The sequence below is a fragment of the Ischnura elegans genome, chromosome 12 (assembly GCF_921293095.1).
Source record: "Ischnura elegans chromosome 12, ioIscEleg1.1, whole genome shotgun sequence".
In the NCBI taxonomy this organism is placed as follows: Eukaryota; Metazoa; Arthropoda; class Insecta; order Odonata; family Coenagrionidae; genus Ischnura; species Ischnura elegans.
The window spans coordinates 87,873,085-87,887,368 of NC_060257.1; positions in this window are offsets into that span (position 1 = coordinate 87,873,085).

Consider the following 14,284-nt stretch of genomic DNA (forward strand, 5'->3'; position numbering starts at 1 on the left):
TGATGTCTCCTGTGATCTGCACTCAATCTAGCAGTGAGTGTTCACAATCACATAAAGTATAGGCGTGGTAGAAGAAAACCAACTGCAGTTTGAAAATCAGCATGCTTATTTTACTCTAAATCGGCTCGAAAATCAAATTCAACAGAAAAATCGTGTAAAACGTGTCACGTGCATGTTAAACAAATTGTTTCCCAGTATAAATGGTGCAGTGGTTTGGTGGGCTCAGACAGCACAGGTGAGGGTAGCCGATGTGACGCAGAATCATGAAGGTAAATAATTTGCCCAAGCGTAAGACAAGGCTGCACGCTGCACTTATTTGTGCCTGTATTGCATCGCGCACCGATCAGATTTTAACCCAATCCTAAATGTGGGATTGCTCTGTATTTCGGATTTGGGCTCAAATTCGGATGATGATACTCGTTTAGCCAAATGCGGGCATCGTTAAGAAGTTCATGATGTTATCGCAAACGGCTAGCGAGTTCATTTCCATCGTGCCAACGGTTATTTCCTCGAGCAATAAATGTCTCATTGAAAGATTCATTCTCAGATCCAACAGTTCTCCAAATGTGGACATTTTCACTAGGAAATACAGAATAAACCCACATTGTTATTATAATATTATGGCCAAAATGAAGTGACCCAACCTCGTTACTTCACAGCTAAAGACATCAACTTAAACCTTCTCCACATACCCCCAGCATGTACCAACCAGTACCTAAAATCCTTCCTGATTATTGCATCCAAGTATTGGAATTCATTACCCCCTCAATTAAATGCTCCCCAACTCCGAAATCTTTTAAGAGGAAACTGTATCAATAAAGCATTAACATTATTGATTTAAAACATTAACACTATTGATTTGAAAGGCAAGAATCTTTGTGCTGATTGACATCATTTTTTTAACCTTAGTGTCCAATTACTTTCGACTTTATGTTCAGCTTGTTTCATTAAAATAGGGTAGTTTCCTTCATCAAAGAAAACGAAAGACATTAATTGCGATTCGTTACCCACCATTAGTGTATTCATAATATACAAATGATTTGGTTTTACAAATCCCAGTTTAGGCAAATGCCAATGGTCATTTTTAACCGCATTTGAAAAAGGCCAGATTGGCGCCCATGCGGCGCCCATGTCACTGAGACCTAGTTTCTATGCGAGTAGATGGGAGTTTTACATCGTCTGAGATTACCAATGCATGCATGAGGCACAGAGCTTAGGGAAACATCTCTTAATAATTACTTATTAAAACTGCCTATGGTCGGAAAGTTTCCTTCGTTTGATAAGGTAGTAATAATCCTTATTTAAGCCAAGCGCTACCTGCTAGTAGGGTAGTCTGCTACCTGCTAGCAGCCTGCATCGTATCAGCGCTCAAAGCCTCGGTCACCTCACAAGGCGAAAGCGGGAACCAGAATGATGTCACACGGGCTTTTCCCAGCATTCATACTTAGTCGTCGCGTTTTCGCGCGCTTGAATATTTTCACTTTTCATTTGATCGCAAAAAATAGATGCCGTCATTAAAAAATCTAAAAGCGTAAAATGCGTACTCCATGAGTAATTATCTTTCGATTTAGGCAATAAAAAAATAATAGCAAACCACCCTATTGTATTTTGAGCAGAATATCATCTGTACTTATGTTTTTGGTTCTCATTGGTTTTCCAGAGCACAAATAAAGCCATTCATTAATTAATTCAAAAGAGGAATACTTAGGAGACTGTTGTCGACTCATCACACTAGTATGAATGCCCGAAGGCCTCTTCCAACAGAATTTCCATGTTTTTAGAGCGACCAGTTTTTCAAATTATTTTTTCATTATATTTTAGCCTTTTCGATGGTTGCGTAGAGAGGGAGAGGGAGACAGATGTGGAGTTGATTTTGAAGGAAGGGTGGGGGGGGGGGGGGGGAGCGGGAAGGACGGAGAGAAGAGGGCTGTCGCGTGCTACACTGAGATTAAGAGGACGCGGTAGGTGTGCGCGCCCTTGTTATATTTTTTCACCCCTCCGCCCGCGGCGCTGCTGCCGTGGCAGTGGGCGTGGCTTACGAGAGGGAAAAAGAGAGAAGGGTCAAAAAATGGAGCAACAAAAAAAATTAGGCCGCATTAATTTGGTTTGAGGGGAGAAGAATAGAAAAAAAAAAGGGTGTGTGAGTCTTTTATTACGTCTCCAAACCAAATTGAAGATTATTCACTATTTTCCCTCTCTTGATATTCATGTATCCGAACTAAAGTGTACAAAATACAGTGTTAACTTGAATGATGAGGAGTACAAGTAAAAATATGGGAGGAAAGCAAACTTCTAGCCATTTAAAGGACACACAACTCAGGCGCGACCGATAGTGGTGAAGGTTGCTCCACCGGATAATTCCGTCCATGGCTGCCGACGTTTCGGGCAACGACTCGTACTCCACTGTCAGTCTTGGAGCTCTAGTAGAAGCTACCCTTGCTTTTACCCAGGGAATTGGAGATATCCCCATTTATATATACTGCTGCGGATAAATGAAGTTCATCTACGCTCCAATTTCATTATTTTCTTTTGGAAAATAATACGGTAATTCAAGTTATTTACGATAAATAGCACATTAAGAATGGATAAAATTAACGTTAATGCATCAACTAAAAATGTTTCGATATAAAACATACAATTCATCATTAAGTTGCACTACGGTGTCGTAAATTGTACCGGTCCTCACCATGTATGTATGTATATATGTGCATGCTCAGATAGAAATGCAGTTTGTTTCCACTTACTTTATTATTGATATTTCCTTAGCAACGTGGAGAAAAAATTGCTCTAAAACTGAAAAATATTTTACTCCCTCACAAACAGACCGTTCTCGAACGAACCAAGGTGGTGACTGATATTTTGGCGTCTACTACGACGTATTTGAAGCTGCACACGACTGAAGTCTCAATATTCCATTTCCTTCCGTTTTACCCCAGGTGGTACAAATTAGTAGCCCGTACAAAATAGGCAACTCTCCCCTAACTTTAATAAATCGATAAACTCGGAGAAAAAAATCTCAGGATTTAAATACATAACTCTGATTCGGTTTTTGTACTTTTCTATTGTACTTGCCACGAGTTCTGAAGATTTCATAGACTAAGGTTTCATCTAATTAGAGATTACGCGAAATTTTCTTACCTTAAGATTCTATTAAGCGAAAAATGTTTACCCCATTTACCTGAGTAGATATTTCTGTAATCATTATTTGGTATTGAATGGATAAAGGTTAGTTTACCTGGGAGAAAGCTCAAAAATTTATTATCATCATGGGCACCACAACCAGTGTTGAAATAATGTAACGACAAAAATAAAGGGCCATCAATTTGAGTCGGGATAAATGAGGAGAGGGTGTGGATGTTCCTCCACTCTTATTTCCCGAATTCTCCGACTGTTTCGTCCTCAGCCAAATCACCATTCTTCAAGCAAACCCCTTGAGACTTCTTTTCTCTTCTCTGAATACCTTTATTTTCTCATCGTTTTCAAATACTTGATGGCTATTTCAAAAAAATATTTTTTTAAATTTAAGCATGTGTCTCTAAAGGTTTTTTTGGATGATTTTAACCATCGTAAAGATTTTCTTCGGGGCTTTACCATGTGAAACCATTTCAAAGAAGTTTTCAACATAAATAAGTCCATAACTTTGAAAAAATATGAAATGATTGTAAACGTTGATAAAAAATTGTCGAAAAATAGCAACATCAAGGGAATTTGAGGTTTCAGTCCGCATAGAAGAGCCGAATATTTGTATTCGTGTTGCTAACTATGACTATTTCCCGCAATATCTACTACTTTAAATAATGAAGAAAGGTTTTCTAAATTACACGTATTCTAGGAAAGGATTGCTTTCTATGAGCCAACTAGTGCTGAGAAAATGTATGCAGAGTGCGTCCATATGTTTCTCCCAAACTTTAATACTAGCCTCGTCGATCAATACCCAGTCGCTGCTCTGAATGTTAGGTTACAACGTTTAATTACCTCTTGCGATCAATTAAACACTTATACTATCTAGATAGGTAATTATTTACATTGATTTTCTGTTCACTATCTAGATAAATTCTTCTTTAGGTACTTAAAAGAGTTGGGGCAATGTATTTTTCGCAAAATGCCATTATTAATTAATCCACTGTTACTTTTGAGTCGAGAAAAGTCCAGAGTGAATGCAATGTTATGAAAAAAAATTGGAAATATATTAAAGAATAGTGGGAAGTGCCTACGTATTTATCACGTTGTTCCATAGTAACTTAACGAAATAAATAAATGTCGCTTACGTAAAAAGAGAGGGCATTAGGATCCTAATGATTTGAACAAGCCTCCCAAAACGTTCTCTAAAATAATAACGGTTTCTTCTTTAGATGAGATTGATGGAAATGTATTTTGATTCCATCGATGTATTTTCTCTTTTTCCTCATTCGTCCGTCCATTTTCGGATCAAGGTTAGAGTTAGGTAGGTTTTTCATGTGGAACTAATCGCTCCACAGAGCAATGAAATAAATATATATTTATCAAATTTCGTTCATCATTTTCGAGGTTTAGAGGTACCGTTTGAATAAAATATTATGAAAATAATGATCGCAAGGAGTCGGAAATATGTATTTACGTCGTGTGGCATCGTTGCAAAATATGTTAACACAATAATTTGCCCATGCTTTCTAACGCCGCAATACTTCCCGTGGGAATGAGTTCATTACTAGGCGAGCATAATTGTAGTACATATTTAGCGGAGTTGGGAGTTGTACTTCTTAACCGCGTTGCCGTTTCTTTTCTCTTTTGAATAAGTATGCATTGTAAGTATGAGGGTATTAGGATCCTTATCTACAACTGCCCTTCCAAATTTATTATATTCATATGGATTTACCTAAAAAATTGTCCACACGCAAGATGCTTTCCAATTTACAGTGGTAAAACGCTACGACTGAAAATAGAGGTAAATGGATAAAAATATCAGTCCAATACCAATTCAATCAAAAATAATTTACCGTGATGAAAATGAATTGCTGCCAATGCTTCACCAGTGTGTTTATTGATTAACTAAGCTACATTCTCCCGGGTATGCATCGCGTTCGTGTTTCTGGTGACAAAAGTTTCACCTACGTTCCAACAAGCGTTTTCAGGTCGAAGTGAAGTGACTTTGGGAATAAAAAAATAACAATATAAAAATACGAAATAAACTTGGGCGACGCGGTTTTCACGAGCAACGCCAACGCGATGAATGTCCGGAGGAGAAATTACGGTATGTAAAAATTAAAAAAAAAATGGAACGAGAGATTAAAAATTGCTATTCAGGCACGAAAATTCACCACTGGTAAAGGCTTAGTACATCAAGTTGAATAAGATGGGAAGAAATGCGTTTCTTCTCCATGAATTGTACCGTTTTTTTCTTTTTTTGCCGCGGTCTTTCGTTCGGTTTCAGATCCATCCAAGTTGGAATGGAATGAAGGGGTTTTGTGTGTGGAGTGATGCTGAGCCTCGGAGCTGTCTTCCCCGCGGTGATTTAAGGGATCCCAGGAGGTTTTCCTTCTTTTTCTTCGGGGCATTTATAAAGATGATGGAGGGGTGGTATTTGGCCTGAAGGAAGCGACGAAGTCGGCAGCTGGCCCTGACACTCTTCCACGCCCGCGTGAGCCTCTCTCTTGTTATTAGAACCCCTTTTTTTAACTCGTCCTTTTCTTATTTCCTATCGCGCCGTCCACAAGCTCATTCATTCACGCCCGACCGAATATCTGCTGGCGAGAAAAGTTCCCTCTTCTCGTCTTCTGCCTCCCGTACCCCTATCTTTATTTTCGTTGCTATCGAGTAGTGGGGACATCACAATGACAGAGGATCCTCAAGATGGCTTCTAGATGTGTTGTCAGGCACCGCGCATTTAAATGGGTTTACAAAAGTCGCCACTCGCGGCGCTGACGGATAAAGTGATCCGAATATCACGGAAAAATAATCTATAATCAGGGGTATTGACCAATATTTATTTATTGAAATAAATACTTGCGATTTTCCCCGTTTATAAAATTTATTACGACCCTATGTTTCAATGTTACTACATCACATTCAAGGTAGTAACATTTGATAGGATCTTGAAAATGACACAAAGTGTTGAAACCCTTGTTGTATTAAATAGTGTTTAAATTACGATTCGTGTTTTTATCATGGATATAGCAAAATTCCACAAAATTAAGCCTGAAACGATTTTATAAATTGGAACCATGGATATAATAAATTTTATAATCGTGGAAATTTGGAAGTATTTAATTTAAGATGGAATAATTCCACTCCATCACGTTCGAATCTTCGGTTTTCATTCCTTATATATTTTCCTAATGATGTTATCTACTTTCTTAATAACTTTTCGATGCCATTTCTTTTACTTGCAAATACTATTCTTCAAAACATTGGAAATAAGTGTATCGCACTGCACTCACCGACACGCTGTGGGCATTATTGAAAACAGATTAAATAGCGACCGAAGTGGCAACAGAAATCAATCTCCTAAGGGATGGAATATATACTGGGTGGAGAAAAATTATGCCACGAAATGTTAACCCTAGATAGTTGATTCCAGTAGGAACCGAAATTACTGATGATATTTGCGTCGAAAACGCACCATTTTTAAACTGCTGCAAATTTGAGCCAAGCGCTCTGTTGCCAGATTTGTCCACAGTTGTTGAACTGTGGACTGTGGACAAAGGCAATTGCAGGCAAAGAATTCGAAGTCATGAATTCGGCAACAGGGCAAACTCGCGGCCTATCGGATCGATTGGCTCAAAGTTTCTGTAGTTAAAAAAATGAAGCGTTTTCGACCTAAACATCACATGTAATTTTGGTATCCCCTGGCTTCAGTTATCCTCCAACGATTTGATCGCTGGGTTTTTCTCTTTAACAGGGAAATCCACTAAAATCTTTGGCACATTAATGGCTGATACCAGGTGTAGCTAGTAGCCTTTCCGCTTCTATAGCGTTAAGGTGTATTACCGTCCCATCCCTTACTTCCCTATCCCAATCCCAGAGGCGTCGACTGGCTCCTATCGCGGCGGCGCCTCTTTCCTTTTTCCTTCCTTTCCACTCCCCTCCCTGGGAGCGCGGGCGTATTAGTCTCGGACTTGGTTCCCAGCCCCAGTGTGTTGCATTCTTCAGAGCACCCACCTAGGAGTCCTGATCTCTCTTTGGCTTCAGTTATCCAGTGTTTAAATTTCGTGACACAATTTTCCTCCAACCTGTATGTAGTCCCCAAGAGCGGGACGAAGCGAGGTCACCGATTTATGAAATTCAAATATCGATGAAAATATTCACCAATTAATCAAGAATTTACATTGATTTATCCGAATGCGATCTATTTTTTCCAATGAGATATCGCCATGGCTATAGAATTTCACTAGTGTGAAATCAGAGCTGAAAATTAAATATATTTTTGTTGGTTAGGAATGAAGATAAACCAGTAAGTCGTTGAAGCATGAGAACTTGATAATAAATAATGTACCTGTGCGTCTAGATACTATGTCTCTTTTAAAACAATTCAATGGTAGAACTCAATGTTATACTGTCAACTGTCTACCTGAAAACTTACGCTACATTAAAGATAAATCACTTGGACCAAGTACATATAGAGAGCGAACAAACTCCGATTTCGGTGTTATTAACACGAGTAAAAATTGTCACTTAATCGTTGACGCCTCTAATTTTTTGTTTTGAATTTTCTGGATATAACAATTCATATTCATTCATCCATTATATCCTTATTTATTTGTATTGCGGGAACAATAGCAAAACATGGCCGCGCACGGAAGTTTAACCACCAATTGTTGGATCAAAATGGGGTAAAAATACGATTCCCATCCGCCAATTAAAGACCAAGTATTCTCTTCCTTGCTCACTAAGTGGAAAAAAAGGAAGTCGCGTGACTTATTTCAGAAAATGAAAAAAATGTTTTAAGTTCGCCACAAGCCTCTTGCTCCCGGACGGAAGTACTTAATTGGGCCGATCAGTATAATTTTGATGGGAGCTTAACTTTTTTTTCCTGAAAACTGGTTGGATGGAAAAATAAGAGGAGCTACTAAACAATGGTTAAAATACTTCAGAGAATTGAAGACGTTTTTAATGGAACAAAAGATGGTGGCAATTGTCAAGCAAACTATTTAAAATGGTTTATTTGCTACAGATTTGCTCCTCGTGGAAAATGAGGCAGTTTCTGAGCAGCATAGTACAACCAGGGCTTTGAAAGTCAACTGTCTTTTCACTTGCCAAATGGTTGTATTGAATTGATTGGCAGTTCATAATTTGGTGCGCTGTGATTATCCGTGTAGCTGATGTAAATACAGATGTTACAAATGCAAATCCTTATTGAAATTTATATTATAGTAATATAATTTGTTAATAATTCCCATTCACCGTTGACGGTGAATGGGAATTAGTCGTACTGTTGCCAACCTATGCATAGCTCCCATTAGCAAATTTGTTAAAACCAGTCTCAATGCAAATAATTATTCAATGATCTATTTTAGGCATTTGCATTAGCAAATTAAGCATTCAGAATTCTTCTTGAATACTCCATACAAATCTTAACTTAATAGAATAGTTTGATAGAATACTTTAATGATATCTGTAGGTATATGAAAAGAAACTTTTACCTAAAGGTAATTAAGTCCTACAATGAATAAATACTGTCTATAAATTCAGCTAGTCTTTACTTTTAACCGACAAGAAAACATTAATGGTTGGGAGTTGACTCATTAATAAAATTTCGTTTACACTTGGCTGCTTGAGGAATAGTTAATTTTTTCGATCTAATTAAAAAAATCTTTTTTATCTTAATAAATTTATCCTATGGATTAAAGGACACGAAAATAAACCATTTTACATTCCGAATTGTTTTTCTTCAAGGACCACCTAACTCACGATCGGTGGATAGTTTTTATTTGGCCAAGGTTACAGTTAATAGGAGCATCACGAGCAAAATTTGATCTTTGACACAGTTTTGACTCGTATAAGCCTAGATAGAGGGGGCAATAGATATGCGGTGATTTCTCCTAAATTTGATTTACACCATTTGATAACATAGTCTTTCCGGGAAAAAGGAACGGGTGATTACAAATTAATGTCAATTACATCTCTTTCCCGGCGATGGAATAATGGCCTCGAGGGAGGTATAATTTTTTAACGATGCCTCCGTTCTTGTCCCTGTCGTAAATTTCCGGACTTCTAACAGAATGAAAATTTTATTCAAATATGAATATAAAAATACCTTGGGGAAGATTCAAATTAATGCAAATTGATTGTTCCACAACCAAGGGAGGTTTTTTTTTCGTTAGGATTAACAACTGCTACGAACTCCGATGTAGTTGTACAACGTTAGCTATCTCCCATGTTCACGCATCGAAGCAATTTTTTTTAAACCTGTTTTTTAGCAAAATCTCCCATGGTGCCCCATAAATTTAACTTTTGCCGGAAAATACGCATCTAATTGTAATTTATTCGTTTCCCTCCCGGAAGGACTATTTTCCATCGCTTATGCCTCCAGGGTCTGATTTAATAGACGTGTCTGTCTCCTATGGTTGAGTTCTCCAGGAAGAACAATCGATTAGACATGGGATTTTTCATCATCATTATTCAGTTAAGTTTCATCATTTATGAATTTCCTGTTTTTTATTGTTTCAGTTTCTTTACATAATTTACTTATTTCTCCTTTCACAACGGTTAATAATTTTTGGTTTTGCAGTCGGGTTAAAATTAATTTAGAAGAGATGCCGTTGAAGAGAAAAAACGAACGTTAGTTACTAAGAGGATGCATTACCTCCTTATCGAATGGCCTTTGTTCGTTAAATATTATTCGTTTAAAACTGAAGGTATAATCATGAAATGTTCAGGGCTGTAGCCATTGAAAAACTCGGCATAAAAAGCGTCACAGAAAAACTCCATTTGTTTCAAATATGTGCCTCTCATATGCGCACCCTATAGCATTAAACATATATTAATCTCATTTATTCGCAATGTCTGCGTATACGTTTTTTATTACAGTCTAGTGTGATATTATAGCTAAAAAATACAATGAAACTTTTCTTCATCTAAAAGAAAAAGGATAGTCCGGTAGCGTTAAACTCATGTCTATTCTATTCATCATGTCCATTTTCCATTACATTTCTTATATTCCCGAAACTTAGTCTATATGGATTTAATGGAGGGTTTTCGTTTATTTCCAGAGCTTTAACATGTTGCTCAAAACTAGAATTTAATAAGCTGAATAATTTTGAAATTAATCATAACGAGAACTTTAAATTGGAGGAAGTAAAGTATTCATCAGTGGTATTTGTATTCAATACATAAAAAATTACGTTTGTTTTTGCACAGGCTTGCATTGAATAAAAGTAATATTTTTCTAAATAGATATTGTATCTGTTTAACATAACCACCTGGCATAATGCACACATTTTGTTTTAAATTTTTTAATATTAGCTTAGATGCCAGTTACATCGACGATGAATGTCCTTTATTTACTATAGTTACGGTGTTTTTCAAATACGATTATTGATTTCATAAATATATTTTTTGGATGCGCCAATGCATTTTAAAGCGTAAATAAAAGAGAGCATTACTTGCCAATTACTTCAGACTTTTATGGACTTAACTTCAGATATCAGTGTATATGGATTACTTGAAAAATTAAAAATAATAATTCCTATGTGAGTTATTTGTACAGGAATGCCGAGTGATGTATAGGATTGTTGTAATACATGTTCACGGCATATTTTAGTGGATAATGCAGAGCATGCATGTTTATAAGTTTGAGAAAACACCATGGAGTTCAAAGTTATCACATTATAATGGATGAGTATTCATCGTCGTATTTTTAAATTATCTAATTTTAAGCTCCAAAATTATTTTTCTTCGTTCTCTTGAGAGTTTATCGTGACATTAAAATCGATTAGGAAGTCGGAAAAAACTTCGCTACTTCACGTGAAAGTATTTTATTTTATGTGAAATCACAAAGTTTTATAATAATTAGTAACGTCTTGAGGTATAGGTCGGGGAACGAAATACCGACTTTTCGAAAAATATCTTATTCAGGGCCATGAATCAGAGTAGTTACAACTTTTTAAAACATGAAATCATGAACAATTTTTGCAATGTTTTATTACACTAATAATATAAAAATAACCCCATTGTACATAAATTAAAGAGAAAAGTCAAAACTTTTGACTTCAATTTTTTACACTTTGTTTACCGATTGTAACTAGGCTAGTGTAAAACATCATGGTTACCATCAATTTGGATTTATTAAATAAAAATAAATTTTACTGAAATGTCCGATGTTTGATCTTTTATTGCAGTTATTTAGGGTTTTGAGATATGAATCATTTCTTTCAATATTTTTTAAAATTATTTTCAAATTCTAAAATTTCAGCGTTATCAAAATCCAAGGTCTGCACTATGCCTTTTAAGGGCTCACAGTATTATTTAAACCATCATGAGGAAATTACAAGATGCCAAGCCGAGAACCAATCATCTCTGCAGAAAATGTCGATATTTGAATAAGTTATTTTAAGAATCGACCAAGTTGAGGTGCAAATGATGTGGGCTTAAAATCCTCGTAGATTTGAGCTAGCGGATCGCCCAATTGAGGTGCATTAAAAACGTTTTCTTTAAATGAGGCGCCCTAGTTTCCCATTCCACTCCTTATAATTGGACCCGCAGTGCGAAATTCCAACTGCCTTTTTTTCTCATTCCTCTTTCCGGCTGATGAGGTGAAGCGGCAATTAAATTGTACGGGTCGATGAAGGAAAAAAATGCCGAGGAGGACACGAGTCGCATGAGAGCCACTCACTGAGGAAGGAAGGAAGGAAGGAAGGAGTACTCGGAATAGTGGAGAAATGAAATCTTGGTCATTGCGGTCATTAGTTTCCTGGTATGAAGACGTCTCAAGGAGGTATCTATTTTTTTTCGAAGCGAGAAAAAAAAATCTGCGGCACATGGCATTTCTTCGTGTTTCCAATGAAGATAACTTAATTTCAAGAACCCAATGCATCAAGTTCGTTAAAAGACTCTCGTAATGATGTTATGTCATAAGTTTACAGGAGTTCGCTACCTCAGTGGAAAGCATCTACATGTAGGTACTCAGTACCCTGTAAACCGCCTCAGTGGGTGACATGCTGGAGATGCTAGGTCACTAGGCGTATCCATGTACACAATCCATGAACAAAAAAATGTAAAAGAATATATCGATGGCTAAGTTCTAACAACACTTATCTCAAAAATAGAAACTTTTCAGGAGAGCAAAATAACGATTAATTTCTTTTACTTGCACACTGAAATTAAAAACCAAGAGTTCATAAAACCGAAAAAGAAGAATTATTTTGCATACAAAGAGTTGTTTTTTTGCTTTTATTTTTTTGAAATGTTATTACACTTTCTTTAAGATACCTGTCTCACACCGGCCGATTTTGAGATACGTGTTGTTAGAACTTAGCCATCGATATGTAGAAATGCATTTTGAGTGGAAATAAAGGAGTAAAACTTTGTCAGGTTCACTAATACATTAATATGGGCACGACCCGGGTTTCTTAATGTAGTTACATCTTCATGAAGATTTAACTACGTTAAGAAACCCGGGATATATGGAGAGGTTTAACAAAGTCAAGCCGTAAGTTACCAGATGAATTTTGAGTGATTTGATTACATGAGCTTAGTTCGACACAGAAATAAACACTCACTCAGCTATTCGACCAGAACGTTAGTTTGAATAGGTGAAGGTTGAGTTCACCCCGAACTGAGACGCAGGTGTGTTAATTTTACAGAGTCAGGGTAGGAGGTAGATCTCATTCCTGGGCCACCCTATATATACTTTAAGGAATTTAGGCGTGTGGTTTTCGAAATCTTCACCCGTGGTTTGAAGCCGGAACCCTTCTATCAGAATGGTCGAATGGTCTACTTACTAAATTACCATGCTCTCGCGTAGTATTCATTAAAGTTTTTTATTGTTCGGGCAAAAATAAGTCTTATAACTTTCCGTTTCCCTAAATATATCAAAGTATTTATTCTTGTATCGCTTCTATCGGACCGAGAGCTATTCTGAATTTCCTGGTTGATATTTTCCGTGTCATGCCAAAAAATATCTCAATTATTGCTCCAGCAATCTGAGGCTAACATGCAGCCTCCGAGTGTCTAGCGGCGCAAAGCCAAATTCATGTTCAAGCTACCCTGCAAATCAACAACAAATCCCTTTTTGAACCTCTGCTTTGCCACTTATATTTTTCAATAAATTCTAAAAAACCAATGAACCTGTGCAATAGGGCTGATCGGAAAAATCGATTTTTTTCAAATCCATCTGGCCCGATGAAAAAAAGTTGTGGGACCGATCAAAAATAAGGCCTGAAAATTTTGAGACCTCTAGGTGAACCCCTGACCCTCGCTCAAATGCGATTTAGGGGGGGAAGGTCGAAATTCAAAAAATATAATATTTTATGGTCATTCTCTATAGATTTTGCCGAGTTACTGTTCTTTTAGGGCAAACATTTCGTGCATTTTGACGTATCTGCCACCATTTAGCCACAAAATGCCTATTTTGAGTCCGCGTCCGCGAAGAAATATTCCAACGCCCACGCAGCATCGCGGAAACAAGAGCGGCTGGCCGATCCCTTCCCCTCCCCGCTCGCTTCTCCCCCTCCCACGCCTCGAGTGCAGCAAAATTCATCCCGCGTGTGCTTCTAGCAGGGCGTTCATCTTGGATAATGTAAATCGGAAGATGGTAGAAAGTAAAAAAGGATGCGTCGTGAGACGACTTGTTCCTTATTTGGCGCCTCGTCGGCGTTAAACAAATCGATGTTACAACATTTAGAGAAGTGATGAAATATTTTTAGATCCGAGAACGCAGGAAAGGAGCATACGGTCTATGTAGAGGCCTCTTGAGTGGCTATAAAGGTGTGCGAACTGTGCTTTTCTTCCATTATGTGTGTGACTAAATGGATTTAGCGGTACCACAGGAAGACTAAAACGGAACGGACGTACGGAAAATGCAAATATGCCAAAATTTGAGTTTTATTGAAGTACAAAACTCAAACGCTTTTAAAGGAACATTTGAAATTATGCGATATTTTTGCGTTTAAGTGCAAGAAGGAGCAAAAGGTTCCTCCCTAATGAAGAAGTATTTTGAGAGATAAGATGGGTAAATAGTATCAAAAATTATCTTCATCAATTCATCCGAAGAAAATTAAACTTACGAGGTATCTGCCGATTTGTTTCTCTACGTTCCTCATGCTATAAGCATTAAGGACTAAACGTAAACTGGAACTTCTGCGAGGAA